Consider the following 14,845-nt stretch of genomic DNA (forward strand, 5'->3'; position numbering starts at 1 on the left):
ATAAATGCTAAATGTGGAAGATGCCATAGGGAGCCAGTAGACCTACTAAATTAGGGTCTATGGGTTTTTTTTTTTTTAAGATTTATTTATTTTATAGAGAGAGACACAGTGAGAGAGGGAATACAAACAGGGGGAGTGGGAGAGGGAGGTGCAGGCTTCCCACCGAGCAGGGAGCCCAATATGGGGCTCCATCCCAGGACGCTGGGATAATGACCTGAGCTGAAGGTCGACAGTTAACAACTGAGCCAGCCAGGCACCCTGGGGTCTATGGTCTTAAACACATATGTGCCTCCTTACCCCCGACACTTGGTTTATCAACCTCTAATAAAAAGGTGTCACTGAGGGGTTCATTTTTCACCTGGCTCATGGCCAGGAGCTCTGGGGAGAGAGCCTGCTGAAACCTCTGTGAGTCTTAACCTATTTGGCAAAGTGGCTCCAAAATGAAAGCTTTCCTGGAAGGATCTTGGGGGCGGAGGGCAGGATAACCTCTTGGCTTCCAAATACTCCCCATTTCCCTGACATTCCACTGTATGACACAACTCTTGTAAGTTGGGGCATTGTTCCTGAGTAGGATCTATATGTCTTCAACATTACAATATTAACATTCATCGTTAAACCTTTAATGATGGGGGTAATTCCTTGGGGACGGCATTGGCAACTTAACAAACCCTCATTAAAGTGAGACTGGAAATGGGGCGATGTGAGAGGCAAAGCCAAAGGGCTTCTGGGCACCTGCTGATGGGAGGAGCAGAGGGGAAGAAGGGCAGTCTGTTGGAAGTGTTTGGGTACCCGCTCTGTCACTTCCTAGACAGGCCATTTCTCCAGCCCCCATCATCATCATCCAAATAGTAAGTCTCTCCTATAGTCCCTCTTACAGTTCTCCCAACAGTAGGTCCCTCCTAAACACTTTCCCCTTAGGTGTCAGTTACCACATAGACAGTTGACTGCTCCCCTTCTAACCTAGAGATGCCCACTCCAAACCCAAGTTTGACCTCCCATTAAATGGAGCTCAATTTTAGGAAGCCTCACATTTTCAGCCAAGCCAAGTATTTACTTTAAAGGTCACTCCTAGATACCTTGCGTTGTTTTGTTTTGGCCCTGAGATTCTATACTCTGCAGCCTTGGGATGCTGGGGGGAACGCCTATTCGTAAAACTGGGGCAGGGTGGGGGTAGGGAAGCAGCTGCCGCTGTCAGCTATCGCTCCTGGACTGTGCCAGCGTTTTTAAGCGCCCCCCCCGCCGCCATCTGTCCGAACAGGTCCTGCTCCTTGAAGACGCGGTGATGGCGAGGAAGATGGTGCAGGCGGCGGGGTGGTGCCTGACCTGCCTGGATGCGCTGGAGCACGGGGAGGACGCGGCCTCGCTGCGCGGCCCCTTCGCGGACCTGGCCTCGGTGCTGCTCCGCCTGGGCGGCCTGACAGCTCGCGGACTTGGGGAGCGCCTGGGCCGCGCCGGCCACCTGCTGCGAGGCTGCGTCCTCGCGCTGCTTGAGGCCGCTCGAGGCCACCGGCAGCGTCCGCGCGACCCGCAGCTGGCCGCTTCCCAGCTCCACACTTTGGCCCAGACCAGGAAGACCCTCGGCGAGCTCCTGGCGCAGCTGGAGCCCAGAGCCGCGGCCCCAGCGGCCGGTGCGCTCACCTGGCGCCTGCGGCAAATGCGCGAGCTCTTGGCGGCGCCCGCGCCGGAGCGCTTGCGCTGCGGCCCAGTGGACGCGCTGCTGGCCGCCGTGTTGTGGCACTGCATGCGCCTGGCCGCCTGCTCAGCGCCACCCGAGAGGCTGCGCCTGGTGGCCCCCTGCGGCCAGCTGCTGGAGCTGCTGGGCGCCTGGCGCCTGGGTCGGATCCAGGGGCCTCCCGGGAGCCCGGAGCCAGGGCCGGAGTGCGCGGCGCTGCAGGCCGCAACCGAGGCCCTTGCCCAGGGAGTCCGGGCTGGGCTGCTGCACCAGATCCTGGACACGTTCACTGACACGCGAAGTGCCCTTCAAAGACTGGTCCAGACCGCCTTGGCTGCTCGTCCATTCGGATCCCTGTTCCATGCTGAGGCCTTGTCGAAGAAACTCCAGCTTTTCCATGTTGCTTTCCGTGACCAGGCCAAGCAGATGCTCAGAGTGGCTCACTTGGTTTTGGTTTGCTGCCCCCGACAACAAACCGGCAAAGACATGGAGGTCGCCATGGCAGGACTTTGGGGGCTTGTGGTCAGAGCACAACAACTTTTTTCACAAAGCCCCCAAAGGTCTGGTCTGGACTGGAGCCCTGATACCTTGCAGGCCCTGCTTCATGCATGGACCAAGGCCTCTGAAGGCCTGTTGGCATGTTTCGATGACGTTCTCCATATTCCTGAGTTCCTGAGTGTGTCCATTAAGGAAATGACCAACCACTTGGACTTGTTTACATGGGCTTTGAGGAGTGGAGATTCCAAAGAGTTTCCCGGCCTTGTGGCATATTTACAGGGTCGAGCCACACACATAGTACAGGTGATGAACAGGTATGTGGGCCAACATCGAGATCCCATTTTCCGGAATGGCCTGAGAGTCCTGATCCAGCAGCTGGAGCAGTCTTCCCTGTTCTTCAGTGCAGCTGCTGAGTGCTGTTCAGGTGTGCACGACGCTCAGTGCACAGATGCGTTTCTAACCACGGCAAAACATCTGATCTCTTCAGCCCAGAGCATCCAAGAGGGGCTGGATGGGACTAACCACCCAGATATCCTCAGCCCTCTCCGGGACCAGGTCCAAAGGTTTGACACTGCTAAGGGACGACCTTACTTTTTTCTCCCCAGCCTTCAGAACTCTACAGATCCTGCACCCAAGCACCAGGAGGAACCTGGGTTGGAGAAAAGCAACTCAGGTACTTCCTATCCACCGAGGGACAGTCTTTCTTGCTCCCTGATTCCTGACACCCATACACAGAGGAGGGAGTCTCTGTTACCAGCCATCAGCAAACTCGTCCTTGATGTAGAGAGCCAGAGCCACCAGGCAGTGACCACAGCTAGCACCAGCTTGCAGGAGCAGGAGGCAGCTGTGGATGTACCTCAGGAGGCCCTGGCTGGGGAGGGACCAGTGGGGTCAGAGACGATGCTTGGATTCCAAGAAACCCCAACACTAGCACCTTCTGTTACTGACCTAGCAAGGGAGCTAGCACACTGCACAGCTGCTAGAAGTGATGGGCTTCTGGAAGTGGCTCTCCAGCTGTCTGGGAGACCCAGGGAAACTGGGCAGGATTTGGTGGCCAGGGCTGGTGACTGGTACCTTCTGTGTCAACAGCTACTTTGTCGCAACCCAGCAGCTGATCTTCCAGCGAACACGGCAGTGTTCATGGAGCTTCAGCAGAATTTAGCCTCAATGGTTCAACTAGCAGCCAAAAGTGGGCCTGTGGGCTTGAGGAAGAAGGATCCTGCCTCGACTGGGCATCCAGAAACACTTTTACAAATGCAAGGCAGATTGGAGGAGGTAGAGACCCAAGCTAAACAGCTGTTGGACAAGATTCTGGCTTCTGATGGTCTTGGGACCCCTAAGTCATGCAAGGAGAACATGGACGATGGGTGCCTTCTATGGTCAGTGGCTGTCCAAGACCTACTCCAGTGCATGGAGAGACTCAGCAGGAGACAAGGCCTGTTCTTACTGCCCCTGCGACAGGCCATGAAGGACCAGCAGGGACTGCAGGAAGGGTTGGCCCAGGTAGCAGATGGTTCTCAGAGGCTACAAGAGGCTGCCAAGCTGTCTAGCTTTCTGTGTGGGGATGTGCATGTAAAAGGTGAGGTCTCCTTTTTGCTCAGGGAAATTCATGTGCTCACAGATGCTGTGCTGGATGTGGCCGAGATCCTGGCCTCTTCCCCCAAACCATCTCCCAGCCTGTCCACACGCTTTGAACTTCTCTGCTTGGAGCTGTCCTTTCGAGCCAAGGCCCTGACAGGCCACCTCAGCATCATCAATGCCGACTATGAACATGCCTTCCAAGATGCCGTCTGTCCAAGCCTCCCTGTCTGTGAAGAACCTCAGACCAGACCAGAAAGCTCCCTGGAAAGAATGGTGTCTGCTATCCAAGCTGCACAGGGAATCGTGGCAGGAAGTCAGGAGTCTGGGCCCAGCCAGGAAGATCTTTTTATGGCTCTGGAGAGCATTCTCATCCTTACCAAGGAGGTGGCCCAGAGGGTCCCAGTACTCCAAGAACTCCCAGAAGAGTGGAGAATGCACACCCTGGACTGGCTTCAGTGGGAGTGGGCAGCCAAGGCCCATTGTGCTGTAGCCCAGCTCCAGGCCTGGAAGGGTGGTCACACTGAGGCCTGGAGACTCCTGGCCCAGTGCCTGAAGCCCAGTGAGGAGACAACAGTGATGAAACCCAGGGATGAACAGGACGCTGCCCAGCCCCAGCTCCGCTGTGACGAGGGTGCATCAGGAGCTGTTGCAGTGGGTAGTGTGGATTCTCAGGGTGCTGCCCCCCAAAACACCCCAGGGATATCAGCAGGGACCTGTGCTGCCGATCCAGCCATCCCCGGGACAATCGCGGCAGAGCCGGAAAAGGTAGGGCAGTCAGCATCTTTCTTTCTCCCCTACCACAGCCTTCTTTCTAGTAACCACAGGCCACTGCCAAGTTCCAGAAAAAGCTGTCTTGGTGCCCACTTGTGTAATTCACATCTGGCAGGCAGTACAGAGTAGCACGGCCTTTGGAATCTGAGATCACGAACCTCACTGCCTGGGACTCTGCCTGCCTCCAGCATTTCGTAGCTCTGAGACCTCACCAAAGCTTCTGAGCTGGGTTGGGAACATTGACACTCTTCTGGCAGAGGGTTAACTGAAAGCTTCCATGTAAAATCCTCACATTTGCCTGGAGGGATGTAGAAAGTGTCCTTCCTCTACGTGGCAGCTGTGATTGTGGACCTCTGTGAAGCTCTTCCCCATTGCCCCGACTGGAAGTGGTTCCCCTCGCTGTGACCGACAGCACCCCTCCTGTGGGTCAGACTGCCTGGTGCCGCCTTGGCCTCTGTGATCTTACCTCCCCGCCCCAGTCGGGGTTCTTCTGTTGGCAAATGGTAGGGACCCAACTTGAAGCAGCCTAGGCAGAAAGTTTGTCGGAAGGGTGCTGGGTCTGTTGGGCACCTTCCACACGGAGACATTTCCTTCTAGGGCACCAGACAGGACATTCAGCCACTGGGGAGCCCAGATGTTTGATTTACTTAGACCTGCTGTGACCAAAGTCAGTGGTAGGTACAGTAGGTTGGTGATGGCCAAAAAATCCCCTTGCGGATGTGCTCAGCCCGGCGTTTTATGCACAACTCGATCCATCCCCTTCATGACCTTATGCTTGGCTGCGTGGGCCCTTCCAAGCCCTTCCCAGGGCCTTCTCCCAAGGCAAAGCTGACCAGACCCTGTGCCTCCACCCCCTTCCTCTTGAATTCCTTTCTCTCCCTGAAGGGTCGTTACCATGAGAGGGGACCCTCTTCCCAAAGTAGCTGGGAAGAGAGCAGGCACAGTGCCTTTTCCTCTACAGCCTAAGGCCTCTCGCCTCAGATTCCAGCTGTCTTTCAGGCCTACCTTGCTCCATAGCTGTTTGTCTCATGAAATCAGTAGCCTGCAGTCTCCTCCTTATCTGTTTCTGCATATGGTCTTTCTGACACTTACCTATTGCCACTGGCTTCAAGAACATTCTATTTCTCTCCATTCCCCTGATGCATCCCCTTTTGGTCAAAACCTCCTGCCAGGAGACTTTCACACAATTGCAGCAGGACAGGTGAGGCTTGCCGCCCAGGTCTGACACCCCCTGGTGAAGAGAACCGTTCAGCCTTCATCACCACTCCTGTCCACGAAGGGGCGTCCTCTTTCCTGTTGGAAGCTGGTTTCCCCTGTGCGAGGAGCAAGGCCTCATGTTCCAAGGTTCCTATCCCAGAGGAAGCACGGTCCTACACACATCACTCCAATAGGGACAGTGGCTCTGCCTTTAGCGCCCCCCCGCCCCACCATGCGAGAGCCTGCAGAAAAGGGAGAATCACCATGCATAGTATCTGTCTGTGCCACTGTCCCACTCCCTGGGGGCAGAGACACACCTGCTGTCTAGCCCAGATCAACACCTCAAACAGTGAGCCTGAGAGAACCTGCTGAGGAAGGATGTGGGTTTGGGAAGCGGTTCTGTGTCTTCTGGGCACTTGGAAGTCACAAGTGGAAATTCTTCATTCCAGGTAAGGGGATCTTACACACAGTGCAAGGCCTTTTCCCTTATTGCAGAGCCTGGAGACTCTTCAAAGCCAGACATCTGGCTTTGGGTGCTTAAAGTCCCTGGCAGTTGAAAATGAGACATGAGTTGAAAAGAATTATTTTCTGCTTTCTTAACCTTTGACTCAAGGACCACAGATCGCACATTTGCCATTTTTACCCTTGTTTGCAGTCACTGTGGTTGAGTCTTAGTCTAGGGTGGATTCTCTCCCTTTCTCTCTCTTCTCACCTACTCCAGGGTAAGAAGACCTATGCCCCATCTGGGTAAGCTGAGGACCTCAGTGTAATTTGGTCCTTCTCCAGAAAAGCTCACTCCTCCCAGCATTCAGGGACATCCCAGTCTGTCTAAAAGAAGGCTGACAAACAGTTTTCAGAAGGCAGGGGACTATTTAACTGAAGAAGCAGCATGAAACAATAACGAACCCGATGATTCCTCCATGTGCACAAACACAGAAGACCTCAGATAGATCTGTTACCAGCGTTCAGGCCTCAGTCTTACTCCTTCAGATCCTTCAAAGCAAGCACAGATGCTGCTGCTTTGCAGGGCCCACTAAGTGATTTTACCTCTTTGCAAGGATGCTAAAGACAGACTACAAGTGTGGAAGGGACTCAAGTTCAGGGCAAAGTGGTCGTGGAAGGAATGAAACAGAAGTTCTAGAGGTCTCCTAAGAGGAAGGCAGTCTCCAGTTGAGTTTCAGAGGAAGCAGGGGATCTGTCTTGTCTGCAAGGGTGGCGAGGACTCTCCAAGCAATAAAAGCTCTGAGGTGAGCTCGTAGCTGGAGATGTCCTCCTGGTGTGAAAGGGAATACTTGATGGCTGGAGAGAAAAGCAGCTTGAACCTAAGCCTTCACTACGGAACTCTGTACCACCTTCAGCCACGCAGCTGGCTGGTTGCTGTTTTCCTCACCTGGACAGCTTCTGAGTCGAGCCTGAGGCATTAGGATGCTTCCCACAGCCTTAACAGCTGTTACCTCTGCTTCCTCCTGGGCCAAGCTTGGGGCCAAATGCACGGCTTTGGAACACCCAGATCCCAGGGCGGGCCCCCTGGATCTTGTCCTCTGCGGTCTCCTGGCCGCAGACTCACGCCCCCTCGTCTGTCGCAGGGCAACTTCCGTACCCGCCTGAGCTCTGTAGCAACAGCCAAATGGATACAGTTCACCCCATGCCTTCCTGGGATGGTTGGTCTCCTGGTTCCACACCATTAGCTATAGACCCCTTCCTGTGTGCTTAGCAGTGGGGGAGCATGACAAAGACAGAACGTAGCCACCTACCAAGGCGGGAGTGGAAGGGACACGGGGAGGTCTCTCCACAGGACTGGAACACTTAACCTTTGATTTCTATTCTTCTTTTGCCCAATCATTTGTTACATTAACAGCCTGCGATCAAACAGAATCAGGAACTTCTATCTCCCAATTTAGATAGAATTTATCATGCTCAGGACCTCATACTTTTCCAAAAGCGACATCTAATAGTTCTATCCCTTCTGAGGCATTAGGATGCTACTCCGGGGTTTTGGGGAAGAACAGGTATTGGGGGCAGGCCTGGAGGTCCCTCCCACCCTGTTCCCTGCCCACCTATACCCTTGCCCTCAGTAGCTCAGGATCTGGTGGTTGGGGTGGAGAGACATCAAGGCCAGTCCTGATCCTCTGCTTTTGGATTTGGCTTGAAGCCAGAACAACTTGTCTCAATTCGAGTCTGGAAAAGGCTAAGGAGAGGCTCCACGAAGTATCCAATAAAAAAAATTACCTGGCCTAGCTATGCATGCCTGCTCACTTCTGGGTGCCAGTGGTAACTCTTTTTCTCACTTGAAAAAATAACACATCCATAGGAGAATATTCCTAATTATTCATATCAGAACTTCAAAGTCCTTTCACGTGGAGTGATTGGTGAGAAAGTGTCTGGGTCCCCAAGGAATACTCAAGGCTTCCCAAATTTCCTCTAGGAGCTATAGAGTCTCCCTTCTCCCATGTAAGGCCTGACACTTCACAGAAGGAGAGAAAAGGGGATATTGGAACCATACTGGGATCTGAGTATACCAGGTTCTGGTTTATGAAAGTTCTGGATGAATGGAGCATCTAGTAATAGGGATTCATGGTTTTCCTATGTACTTGGAGAAAACCACCTCGAGCAGCTGGCATGCAGAGAATCAGGAAGCCGTCTTGACTCCCACTCTTCCTTGAAAAGTGGTGAGAGGGCCATCCACCCAGTAGTTGAAGGCCTGGGCATCTGGAGTCTCATTAGCTGTACCTGTCCTCTTGCAGGAGCAGCCCGGCAGCCCCACATCCAGCTCCCTGAGTGCCCTGGCCTGGCTGAACCCTGAGCTGGACCAGCCCCTCCCGGAGGATGGCGGCGCAGACGGGGGGAGCAGAATCATCCAGATTACCCGCGAGATGGCCGCAGAGGTGCTCCTGATGGCTGAGAGTCTGAGGAGGAGAGGACCCATCTTGGTACTTCGCCTTTTGCCGAGGTGGAGGGGCTGGGCACCATGGGGGTCGTGCTCCCACAATGGCTGATGTGGGAGCTGGGACAGACCAGGCCGGGCAGCTCCTAGAAAAGAAGGGCCAGGCTCTGGGCTGATGGGCACATAACGCTCTACCGTGCTCTCTTCTTTCTCTATCTGGGTGTGTCCTAGAGTTCACTGCTCTCTGCCCCTCATCTTTTGGGCTCAATCATGAAGTCTAGGTTTTACTGCACCAGGAAAAGATCATTTGTCAGAAACTGCAACTCTCTAAAATCAAGGACTCGTTTGTATCCCCAAAGGATGAACTGAAGGGGGCTATTTACATCTTTAAAAAATTCCCCCAAATAGGAGCGCCTGAGTGGCTCAGTGGGTTAAAACCTCTGCTTTCGGCTCAGGTCATGATCCCAGGGTCCTGGGAATGAACCCCGCGTTGGGCTTCCTGCTCAGCGGAGAGCCTGCTTCTCCCTCTCCCTCTGCTGCCCCCCCTGTTTGTTCTCTCCTGCTTTCTCTCTCTCAAATAAATATATAAAATCTTAAACGAAATTCTCTCAGAAATAACAGAGCTGTCACCTTCCAATGGATAGCCATTAGGGGCCAGCACAGCCTGAAGAGGAAAGGGCTGCTTTCCACTGGCCTTTGGAGGCCAAGTTCAATCATGTGTGGCTGTTCTAGTTCTCTTTATCCCTCGTCTTGATTCAATCCCAGCAGCCCCCCACCACACCCAAGACTCAGACTTTTCATTGCCCTGCTCAGTTCAACCACCTACTTTCTCACTGACTACCCAGGGGTCATTCCCTCAGAAGGGGAAGTGGTTACTTCTCACTGACTCCCATTTTCTTTCCAAACATCTCAGACAGCCTCATTTATATAGGACTTGGGTGCTGGCCATGCCGTGTGGCTGAGGGACCAGGAATATGCTTGACCTTCCACCCCGTGGAGTTCCCTGGGGGAATGTACACATAAGGGGAAATGACAGAACAGTCAAATGATGGTCTTTACTAGTGAGCCTAGTGCCTGGGAAGATGGAGTCCCTCTGCAGAATTCTCCCACAAACCTCCCAAATCTGTGTTAATACCTTCCAGATTTTAACCACCAAACTCAATAAGAGAAAACAGTTTAAAATAGCTGGTGAGGGGAATACTGGCAGCCCTAGAGTGGGGGACCTAGGGTTTCCTGAAGCAGAATGTTAGACCCGTGACACTAACCTAGAACCAGCCATGTCAGCCACGCTTCAGCCCAGAGGCTGGGGTGGAGGTAGAGGAAACAAGGAGGAAGGTGGGGTCCACTGGAAAGACAGAAAAAGGAAGCACCTCCTTTCATGGTGGGGGTCTACACAAGATTATTCTCATGTGATTTGTGGTTGCTTCAGCATTCACTGTGATGTTTAAGATTTTATTTGCATTAAAGGTTCTGTTTTCTGTCTCTACCCCATAGTGATTGTTTCCCAGCTAGGAAGCTCTACACGGGACTGTAGTCCTTTGCACCTTTGCTCCAGCCGAGATCCCCTTCAGCCTGGATGTTCCCCATACCTGATTGACCCTTCTTAGCGGCCTCATCTCTGCCCTGGGTCTGCTGAAAGTACCCCGAGCCAGTGCAGGCCATGGCTCCTTGTGGGAAAAGGGGTAGACCATGAGGAGGCTGGGCTGCCTTCCCTACAGCGGTTTCCCCCCAGGAGCCTGGGTGCGGACTGCTTCATTCTGCTGGCTTTCAGGAGAGTGAGCTTCTGCGTGGCTGGTCCTGAAGCCTTTGGAGGAGGTTCGGGAGATCATGGATTTAGACCAAGCTAAAATGTGTTCATTCTGGGGCTGACGTACCCTGCGGACAAACAAGTTTTGGATGCTATATAGGCTATATAAAAAAATAAAATATTTTTGTTTGTTTTTATTTAGAGAGAGAACGTGCAAGTGAGTGTGGACAGGGGAAAGGGCAGAGGGAGAGGGAGAGAGAATCCCAAGTAGACCCCGTGCTAAGCGTGGAGCCTGACTCAGGGCTTGATCTCATGACCCCGAGGTCCTGGCCTGAGCCGAAACCAAGAGTTAGTCGCTTAACTGACTGAGACATTCAGGCGCCCCGTTGGATGCTTTCTAATTCGCCACCCATTTCTTAGGGAAAACTGGGAGGGCGCTGTTGATCGACTTCTAAGCCTCCCATTTCTTTGATATAGACCAAAGATCAGCTCATTACCTCTGCCAGGAAAATTGCAACTTCTGGAGAAAACTTCGCCAGACTTATCCGCATCATTGCTAAGAACTGCATTGATCGAAGATGTTCCCAGGAGCTTTTGTGTGTGGTAGAGCAGATTCAGATGATGAGCAACCAGCTCCGCATCATCTCCAGGTAGGAAATGGCTTTGGGGGCCACGGCTGTGCTCTGCCTTCTAGAGAACCAGAAGAAGGGCTTAGGAAGGGGGGAGATTTTCTTTTGCTTTTTGGTTTTTTTGTATACTTTTAAAAATGTTTCCTCCAAGAGTCTACATTTATGATGAAAATGCTAAACAGAAGTTGAAAATACAGATAATTATTACAGAGGACCAAAAAATATATTTTAAGTCATGGTCATTTCTCCTTTTATCCCCAAAATAGTATATCTGGCAATATACTTAAGAAAAAAAAAAAAAGAAGAAGATTTAACATGCCAAGCTAGATTCCGAGGAGGTGTGAACATAAAGTAAGTATAAGGAATGTTTAAAAATCAGACACATCAGAACATCTGTTCCCCTGCAAGGATCCCCCTCCGGTCACGGCACTGTGCACCTGCTCCAGCCGTCCCTGCTTGCTCACATGGCGTCAGAGTTCATCCAGAAACAGAAATGACTCATCTCTACTTTGTAGTCATGTTTACGTTTTGAGCATTCGTTCTCTATTTGTTTTTGTACCAATCATATCTAACCAAAAAACCAGTTGTCTAAAATACCTTAATTACAAAGTGAAAGCACTGTGAATGTCGTCAGCCTAAGGAAAACTGTAGCAGTACAACACTTACGTTAGGATTTATTCATCAAGGGCACGAGGGTGGCTCCTTTGGCGCAGGTCATGATCCCAGGGCCCTGGGATCGAGCCCTGCGTCAGGCTCCCTGCTCAGTGGGGAGTCTTTCTCCCTCTGCCTGCTCTGCCTGCTGCTCTTCCTGCTTGTGCGCTCTCTCTGTCTGACAAGTAAATAAATAAAATCTTAAAAAAAAAAAAAAAAACGCCAAACATCCTAATGTAAGCATGGGATGGTTTCCTTCCAGCCCAAGTCTCCCAACACCCGCATTGGCATATTTGTCAGTACCAGACCCATACTCGTGATATTCTTATATTATGGGAAAGCTTGATAGTTAAAATTATTATCGGTCGCTAGGAGGCGTAAAAATAACATTGCCAAGAACAGGGTATGTGAATTTTTTTAGACAATTCTTTAAAAATAAAACATGGTTCCTGTTCTCTGGAAAATACTATTTCAGGTACACAGCCATTTCAAGGATAGCTACCCAACCCTTTGTACTTAGGATACAGGAACTGCAATTAATTTCTGCATTTCAGTTAAGGGTACTGTTATAAGGGTACTTGGGATTTGTTTCTATCAGGTACGGTAAGATGTGGAAATGTGGAAAAGACTGGCTTGGAGGAAGAAGGTCCCTAGAAACAGGAGGCATGGCGTACCAGGCAGGGCTGCACAGGGAAGCACCACGGTTGGTCAGAAAGCAGCGGGAGCTAGGGAGAAACACGATGAAAGCCTGTCCTGGGGTTTTCGTGGGAAGAAATAGGCAAGGCAGGAAAAGGAAGCAAACAGGTTTAAGACAGGTTAGATTGAGTATTTTCAAGCGGCCCCAGGAATGTAGAGATGATCTCTAATTGGTACCTGGCCCTGGGGTGATAAGGGCTGCAGCCTCTAGGGAGAGAGCGCCAAAAAGGAGGTGTTCGGGGCATGGGCTGGTTTGCCCGTGTCCGGGTCAATGGGTCGTTTACTCTCTCTGGCCAGTGGCAAACCCTGGGAGGGGCGGTCGTTCCAACGTCAGCAGGGCTCTAAGAGTCAATGCATCCGAAATACGGGAAGTCCACAGGCATGATGAATACAGACGTATTTATCAAGCTCCCAGTCTTCTAAAGCATGTAGGTCCCGAGATTTTACCAAAGTTAAATGAACTTTGTATTTCACATCTGTATTTGCCTTTGTGGAAAGCCAGCTTGTCTAACTCAACCCAGTTACACGCAATTTAAACAAAAGTCATCGAGGTGTGTAATGGAATTCGTGTGATCTTGGAGGAGAACATTGAAGTCCTGAGTGCAATCCAGTGCGAAATCTCTTGCTCTGCTCAGCATCTAGAGATGTTGCCACGCGCTCTGCTGCTTTTCTTCCATTATTTTCTAGAAAAACACACTTCTTGAACTGTAGGTACTATACGGTTCATGCTTTTTAGTGTTAACATATAAATTTTATTTTAACACGTGAAATTTTGCCTTTGGGTTATTTTCTTCTCAGAGTCCCAATAAAAAGGCATTCCAGCTTTCCAGAAGAGGCTCCCATGGTAGAACCTTCTGGTATGGGCGTATTTGAGATCGCTCCTCTTACCTGGTGTAACGTTGTCTGCTTCCCTCCCCTAAACGCTCCAGCGTGAAGGCCTCGCTGGCGAGAAGCAGGTCCTCTGAAGAGCTCCTGCTGGAAAATGCGGAGCAGCTCCTGCGGGCTGTCTCCAAGACCGTGAGGACCACGGAAGCTGCGAGTCTCCGGGTAGGTGCTGACCCCAAAAGCCGGCATTGGCAGAGACTGCACACGCACGGCACCGGGGCTCAGGCTCACCGGTTGAAGGGAACATTTATTAAAATGTAAACTGCACGTGCCCTTTTGATGAGCCCTGGGAGATGGATGGAAGTGTTGGATCACTCTATTGTCCCCCTGCAACTAAAAATTTTTAAAAAGTTGACTCCATGAAGCCACTGACCTAGAATTGTGGGCTGCTGCATGGAGGCTAGCTAAATCGAAGGAGAATGTTCATGTCCAGTTGAAGGAAACTTCGTACCCGTTAAGCGCAAAGAGCACGTAGGATACGCACACCCAATGAAAAACATTTGAAAAATGTGCCTATTTTAGCTATAGGCTCCAGTCTTTTGGATATAAAGAATGCTGACAGAAAAGCTCAGGCCTTGCTCCTCGGGGAGCAGTGTCTGTCCCTCCCTGCTGGCTTGGCCACAGTCCCAGCCCCACAACGGCACCCCACAGCCCAGCCCTCGGGCTGCTTGAGTGCTGGAGAACTTGAGAGTGGGACTTGGTCCTGGCAGCGTGCGCCTGTGGCCCAGTTCTGCTTAGGCCATGGGCCCAAGACCCACGGATAATTCGCATAAAGCAAAATCCCAAAGGAGGCAGAATTTGGGGTAGAGAGAGAAATCTTTAATTGGCTACGTTCTCAGAACCTTTGATGGTGACCGACATAGGATCCTTTGCTCTGTTGCACTTCTTTCCCGAGTGAGAGAATGAGTGGGCTCTAATTCAGAAGACCTCTTCAAACACAGTTCCTTGACCTTTAAAAAAAATTTTTTTTTAATTTCATTTAGTTACTTGACACAGAGAGAGAGAGAGAGTGTGTGTGAGCACAAGCTGGGGGAGTAGCAGGCAGAGGGAGAGGGAGAAACAGGCTGCCCACTGAGCAGGGAGCCCGACATGGGGCTCGATCCCAGGACACTGGGATCATGATCTGAGTCGAAGGCAGCCGCTTAACCAACTGGGCCACCCAGGTGAGCCAACCTTGATCTCTTTTAAATTAGGGCCAGTGGTGCCTGGCCTGGCTCAGTCGAAGAACGTGTGACGTTTGAGCCCCATGTTGGGTGTAAAGTTTAATAAATAAATAAATTAATTAACTGGAAAAAAAAATTAGGGTTAGAATGTCAGAAAATCAGCTCGACCCTCTCTCAGCGGAGTCCGCTAACTAAGCCAGAGCACCAGTGAGTGTGCACGGTGCCCCCTAGTACCCAAAGTTACCTCTCTCTCCTCCAGGGCTTGAGACCACCTTCCTCAGACCCAGAAGAATTGGAAGTTGCCGCCTTCTGCGTGCAGTGGAGAAGAAAACTGATGAGGCACCGACTTCGAGAAACTTGAAACCTGGACTGTGATGAGCTAGGCCTGCGGGAAACTGGCGCGTGAGGGCCCCTGTCGCTGGCAGCCCTGGCTCAGGAAGGCTTATAAAGGCTGAGAAGTATTCCCTGAGT

General features: G+C 51.6%; 1 long non-coding RNA gene across 1 annotated transcript; it reads left to right on the top strand.

The window, feature by feature from the left end:
* Nucleotides 1–10,975: 10,975 nt before the first annotated feature.
* On the top strand, nt 10,976–14,651 carry LOC122915762. The gene is made up of 3 exons (XR_006386089.1): nt 10,976–11,000; nt 13,256–13,373; nt 14,634–14,651. It is a non-coding gene; the product is annotated as an uncharacterized LOC122915762 (long non-coding RNA).
* Nucleotides 14,652–14,845: the final 194 nt, after the last annotated feature.

This window comes from Neovison vison, chromosome 8 (genome assembly GCF_020171115.1).
Source record: "Neovison vison isolate M4711 chromosome 8, ASM_NN_V1, whole genome shotgun sequence".
Taxonomy (NCBI): domain Eukaryota; kingdom Metazoa; phylum Chordata; class Mammalia; order Carnivora; family Mustelidae; genus Neogale; species Neogale vison.